This window comes from Oncorhynchus keta, chromosome 27, assembly GCF_023373465.1.
Source record: "Oncorhynchus keta strain PuntledgeMale-10-30-2019 chromosome 27, Oket_V2, whole genome shotgun sequence".
NCBI classification, from domain to species: domain Eukaryota; kingdom Metazoa; phylum Chordata; class Actinopteri; order Salmoniformes; family Salmonidae; genus Oncorhynchus; species Oncorhynchus keta.
In genome coordinates this window covers 1,759,600-1,767,123 of record NC_068447.1, presented here as the reverse complement: position 1 = coordinate 1,767,123, position 7,524 = coordinate 1,759,600, and positions in this window count along the sequence as shown.

Here is a 7,524-nt window from a genome sequence, read left to right as displayed (position 1 = left end):
CTAACATAAGACACACTCTTATATAAGACACACTCTATTATAAGACACACTCTAACATAAGACACACTCTATTATAAGACACACTCTATTATAAGACACACTCTAACATAAGACACACTCTTATATAAGACACACTCTATTATAAGACACACTCTTATATAAGACACACTCTTATATAAGACACACTCTATTATAAGACACACTCTAACATAAGACACACTCTATTATAAGACACACTCTTATATAAGACACACTCTATTATAAGACACACTCTAACATAAGACACACTCTATTATAAGACACACTCTTATATAAGACACACTCTATTATAAGACACACTCTAACATAAGACACACTCTATTATAAGACACACTCTTATATAAGACACACTCTATTATAAGACACACTCTAACATAAGACACACTCTATTATAAGACACACTCTATTATAAGACACACTCTAACATAAGACACACTCTTATATAAGACACACTCTATTATAAGACACACTCTAACATAAGACACACTCTATTATAAGACACACTCTATTATAAGACACACTCTATTATAAGACACACTCTATTATAAGACACACTCTAACATAAGACACACTCTATTATAAGACACACTCTAACATAAGACACACTCTAACATAAGACACACTCTATTATAAGACACACTCTATTATAAGACACACTCTAACATAAGTCACACTCTATTATAAGACACACTCTAACATAAGACACACTCTATTATAAGACACACTCTATTATAAGACACACTCTTATATAAGACACACTCTATTATAAGACACACTCTTATATAAGACACACTCTATATATAAGACACACTCTAACATAAGACACACTCTAACATAAGACACACATAAGACTAACATAAGACACACTCTATTATAAGACACACTCTATTATAAGACACACTCTAACATAAGACACACTCTATTATAAGACACACTCTAACATAAGACACACTCTAACATAAGACACACTCTATTATAAGACACACTCTATTATAAGACACACTCTAACATAAGACACACTCTAATATAAGACACACTCTATTATAAGACACACTCTATCATAAGACACACTCTATTATAAGACACACTCTATTATAAGACACACTCTATTATAAGACACACTCTAACATAAGACACACTCTTATATAAGACACACTCTTATATAAGACACACTCTATTATAAGACACACTCTATTATAAGATGGAGGAAAATGGAGGAAAACTCGCCTCCCTGCGGACCTGGCATCCTTTCACTCCCTCCTCTCTACATTTTCCTCCTCTGTCTCTGCTGCTAAAGCCACTTTCTACCATTCTAAATTCCAAGCATCTGCCTCTAACCCTAGGAAGCTCTTTGCCACCTTCTCCTCCCTCCTGAATCCTCCCCCTCCTCCCTCTCTGCAGATGACTTCGTCAACCATTTTGAAAAGAAGGTCGACGACATCCGATCCTCGTTTGCTAAGTCAAACGACACCGCTGGTTCTGCTCACACTGCCCTACCCTATGCTCTGACCTCTTTCTCCCTCTCTCTCCAGATGAAATCTCGCGTCTTGTGACGGCCGGCCGCCCAACAACCTGCCCGCTTGACCCTATCCCCTCCTCTCTTCTCCAGACCATTTCCGGAGACCTTCTCCCTTACCTCACCTCGCTCATCAACTCATCCCTGACCGCTGGCTACGTCCCTTCCGTCTTCAAGAGAGCGAGAGTTGCACCCCTTCTGAAAAAACCTACACTCGATCCCTCCGATGTCAACAACTACAGACCAGTATCCCTTCTCTTTTCACTCCAAAACTCTTGAGCGTGCCGTCCTTGGCCAGCTCTACCGCTATCTCTCTCAGAATGACCTTCTTGATCCAAATCAGTCAGGTTTTAGTCATTCAACTGAGACTGCTCTTCTCTGTATCACGGAGGCGCTCCGCACTGCTAAAGCTAACTCTCTCTCCTCTGCTCTCATCCTTCTAGACCTATCGGCTGCCTTCGATACTGTGAACCATCAGATCCTCCTCTCCACCATCTCCGAGTTGAGCATCTCCGGCGCGGCCCACGCTTGGATTGCGTCCTACCTGACAGGTCGCTCCTACCAGGTGGCGTGGCGAGAATCTGTCTCCTCACCACGCGCTCTCACCACTGGTGTCCCCCAGGGCTCTGTTCTAGGCCCTCTCTTATTCTCGCTATACACCAAGTCACTTGGCTCTGTCATAACCTCACATGGTCTCTCCTATCATTGCTATGCAGACGACACACAATTAATCTTCTCCTTTCCCCCTTCTGATGACCAGGTGGCGAATCGCATCTCTGCATGTCTGGCAGACATATCAGTGTGGATGACGGATCACCACCTCAAGCTGAACCTCAGCAAGACGGAGCTCCTCTTCCTCCCGGGGAAGGACTGCCCATTCCATGATCTCGCCATCACGGTTGACAACTCCATTGTGTCCTCCTCCCAGAGCGCTAAGAACCTTGGCGTGATCCTGGACAACACCCTGTCGTTCTCAACTAACATCAAGGCGGTGTCCCGTTCCTGTAGGTTCATGCTCTACAACATCCGCAGAGTACGACCCTGCCTCACACAGGAAGCGGCGCAGGTCCTAATCCAGGCACTTGTCATCTCCCGTCTTGATTACTGCAACTCGCTGTTGGCTGGGCTCCCTGCCTGTGCCATTAAACCCCTACAACTCATCCAGAACGCCGCAGCCCGTCTGGTGTTCAACCTTCCCAAGTTCTCTCACGTCACCCCGCTCCTCCGCTCTCTCCACTGGCTTCCAGTTGAAGCTCGCATCCGCTACAAGACCATGGTGCTTGCCTACGGAGCTGTGAGGGGAACGGCACCTCAGTACCTCCAGGCTCTGATCAGGCCCTACACCCAAACAAGGGCACTGCGTTCATCCACCTCTGGCCTGCTCGCCTCCCTACCACTGAGGAAGTACAGTTCCCGCTCAGCCCAGTCAAAACTGTTCGCTGCTCTGGCCCCCAATGGTGGAACAAACTCCCTCACGACGCCAGGACAGCGGAGTCAATCACCACCTTCCGGAGACACCTGAAACCCCACCTCTTCAAGGAATACCTAGGATAGGGTAAGTAATCCTTCTCACCCCCCTAAAAGATTTAGATGCACTATTGTAAAGTGGCTGTTCCACTGGATGTCATAAGGTGTATGCACCAATTTGTAAGTCGCTCTGGATAAGAGCGTCTGCTAAATGACTTAAATGTAAATGTAATGTAATGTAAGACACACTCTTATATAAGACACACTCTATTATAAGACACAGTCTATTATAAGACACACTCTATTATAAGACACACTCTAATATAAGACACACTCTATTATAAGACACACTCTTATATAAGACACACTCTTATATAAGACACACTCTATTATAAGACACACTCTAACATAAGACACACTCTATTATAAGACACACTCTTATATAAGACACACTCTATTATAAGACACACTCTAACATAAGACACACTCTATTATAAGACACACTCTTATATAAGACACACTCTAACATAAGACACACTCTAACATAAGACACACTCTAACATAAGACACACTCTATTATAAGACACACTCTATTATAAGACACACTCTAACATAAGACACACTCTATAAGACACACTCTAACATAAGACACACTCTTATATAAGACACACTCTATTATAAGACACACTCTTATATAAGACACACTCTATTATAAGACACACTCTAACATAAGACACACTCTATTATAAGACACACTCTATTATAAGACACACTCTATAAGACACACTCTAACATAAGACACACTCTAATATAAGACACACTCTATTATAAGACACACTCTAATATAAGACACACTCTTATATAAGACACACTCTATTATAAGACACACTCTTATATAAGACACACTCTATTATAAGACACACTCTAACATAAGACACACTCTATTATAAGACACACTCTAACATAAGACACACTCTTATATAAGACACACTCTAACATAAGACACACTCTATTATAAGACACACTCTAACATAAGACACACTCTTATATAAGACACACTATTATAAGACACACTCTAACACAAGACACACTCTATTATAAGACACACTCTATTATAAGACACACTCTATTATAAGACACACATCTCTATATAAGACACACTATTATAAGACACACTCTAACACAAGACACACTCTATTATAAGACACACACTATTATAAGACACACTCTAACATAAGACACACTCTTATATAAGACACACTCTATTATAAGACACACACTATTATAAGACACACTCTAACATAAGACACACTCTTATATAAGACACACTCTATTATAAGACACACTCTAACATAAGACACACTCTATTATAAGACACACTCTAACACAAGACACACTCTATTATAAGACACACACTATTATAAGACACACTCTAACATAAGACACACTCTAATATAAGACACACTCTATTATAAGACACACTCTAATATAAGACACACTCTATTATAAGACACACTCTAACATAAGACACACTCTATTATAAGACACACTCTATTATAAGACACACTAACATAAGACACACTCTTATATAAGACACACTCTATTATAAGACACACTCTAACATAAGACACACTCTATTATAAGACACACTCTATTATAAGACATACTCTATTATAAGACACACTCTAACATAAGACACACTCTTATATAAGACACACGCTTATATAAGACAAACTCTATTATAAGACACACTCTAACATAAGACACACTCTTATATAAGACACACTCTATTATAAGACACGCTCTTGCGTTTTGGATGAAACCGGGTGGCTGTAAATGCAGAAACACAGATTTTGTAGTCTCTCAGTGGTACTCCGAACATGACTTGCAACTCTTTGGGATGATAAACAGGCAAAATGACAGGTTTTGATAGAAATTAGGCAGTTAATTATCTCATCCCCAGTTGGAAAGCCCAGTCAAACGCTCTTCCCCTTAGACATTCCCTACCCAGAGTGCAGCCTGTTGCTCTCATACTCTCCTAATCCAGGTGGACATGAACCCTACCTCAGATAGTTAATTACCTAATTAACACATTATATGCCTGTATTTGAGATAATCTGAATGTCAAGTATGTCAGTAACAACAGTAACATGAGAGAACATTTCATCTGAGTGTGGTGAAAGGGAATAACCAATGACCTAATTATTCTGATTGTGTTGTTATGAACACCTCTGTTTTTACTTGAGCTTTACTCGCCTTTGCTCCTCTGTTATGGGGAGGCTTGAGCAGAGAAATCACAAGCCTGCGGCAGGTGCGTCTGGCAAATGATCCCTCTCTTGTTCTAGAAAACCTGTAAATACATTGCAACCTAGCGAGTTTTGAATACGTTTTGCCATAGAACAAATTATTTGGCAGCTTGGCTAGCTAACTTGAACTGAACTCACTTCAGTCGGAAGTTTTGATAGAATACATTTATCACAGCGAGCTAGTAATGTTAGCTAGCTAGCTACTTGCACAAGCATTTCATGTAATGATGTGATGTTATCTAGCTGGAAGAAACAAGTTTAGAACAGACATTTGATCAGCTAACAAGCTAGCTGAGAAGCTTACACAAAATAATTTGTTTTATGGCCATCCCATCTGGTTTGCGCTTTGTGGTACTATCATTTGTTTTTAAACAGGACAATGGTGCAACACACCTCAGGCGTAAGGGCTATTTGATCAAGAAAGAGAGTGATGGAGTGCTGCATCAGATGACCTGTCCTCCACAATCACCTGACCTCAACCCATTTGAGATGGTTTGGGATGAGCTGGACTGCAGAGTGAAGGAAAAGCAGCCAACAAGTGCTCAGCATATGTGGGAACTCCTTCAAGACTGTTGGAAAAGCATTCCAAGTTAAGCTGGCTGAGAGAATGCCAAGAGTGTGCAAAGCTGTCAGCAAGGCATTCTCTCAACCAGCTTAATTTGGAATGCTTTTCCAACAACAAAAAAAGAGCTGTTGTGTTGTGTGTGTATAGGTGGCAGGGAAGTCAGGTGCAGGAGAATCAAACTCAAATCAAATCAAATGTATTTGTCACATTTGTCACATGCACATGGTTAGCAGATGTTAATGCAAGTGTAGAGAAATGCTTGTGCTTCTAGTTCGGACAATGCAGTAATAACCAACGAGTAATCTAACTAACAATTCCAAAACTACTATCTTATACACACAAGTGTAAAGGGATAAAGAATATGTACATAAAGATATATGAATGAGTGATGGTACAGAACGGCATAGGCAAGATGCAGTAGATGGTATTGAGTACAGTATATACATATGAGATGAGTATGTATGAAGTGGCTAGTGATACATGTATTACATAAAGATGCAGTAGATGATATAGTGTACAGTATATACGTATACATATGAGATGAATAATGTAGGGTATGTAAACATTATATTAGGTAGCATTGTTTAGTGGCTAGTGATATATTTTACATCATTTCCATGAATTCCCATTATTAAAGTGGCTGGAGTTGAGTCAATGTGTTGGCAGCAGCCACTCAATGTTAGTGGTGGCTGTTTAACAGTCTGATGGCCGTGAGATAAACAGCTTCTTTCAGTCTCTCGATCCCTGCTTTGATGCACCTGTACTGTCCTCGCCTTCTGGATGATAGCGGGGTGAACAGGCAGTGGCTCGGGTGGTTGTTGTCCTTGATGATCTTTTTGGCCTTCCTGTGACATCGGGTGGTGTAGGTGTCCTGGAGGGCAGGTAGTTTGCCCCCGGTGATGCGTTGTGCAGACCTCACTACCCTCTGGAGAGCCTTACGGTTGTGGGCGGAGCAGTTGCCGTACCAGGCGGTGATACAGCACGACAGGATGCTCTCGATTTTGCATCTGTAGAAGTTTGTGAATGCTTTTGGTGACAAGCCAAATTTCTTCCGCCTCCTGAGGTTGAAGAGGCGCTGCTGCGTCTTCTTCACAACACTGTCTTTGTGGGTGGACCTATTCAGTTTGTCCGTGATGTGTACGCTGAGGAACTTAAAACTAGCTACCCTCTCCACTACTGTTCCATCGATGTGGATAGGGGGGTGCTCCCTCTGCTGTTTCCTGAAGTCCACAATCGTCTCCTTTGTTTTGTTGACGTTGAGTGTGAGGTTATTTTCCTGACACCACACACCGAGGGCCCTCACCTCCTCCCTGTAGGCCGTCTCGTCGTTGTTGGTAATCAAGCCTACCACTGTAATGTCGTCCGCAAACTTGATGATTGAGTTGGAGACGTGCATGGCGCTTGACATGGGTAAACAGGGAGCACAGGGGAGGGCTCAGAACGCACCCTTGTGGGGCCCCAGTGTTGAGGATCAGCGGGGTGGAGATGTTGTTACCTACCCTCACCACCTGGGGGCGGCCCGTCAGGAAGTCCAGTACCCAGTTACACAGGGCGGGGTCTCGAGCTTGATGACAAGTTTGGAGGGTACTATTTTGTTAAATGCTGAGCTGTAGTCGATGAATTCTTAGGTA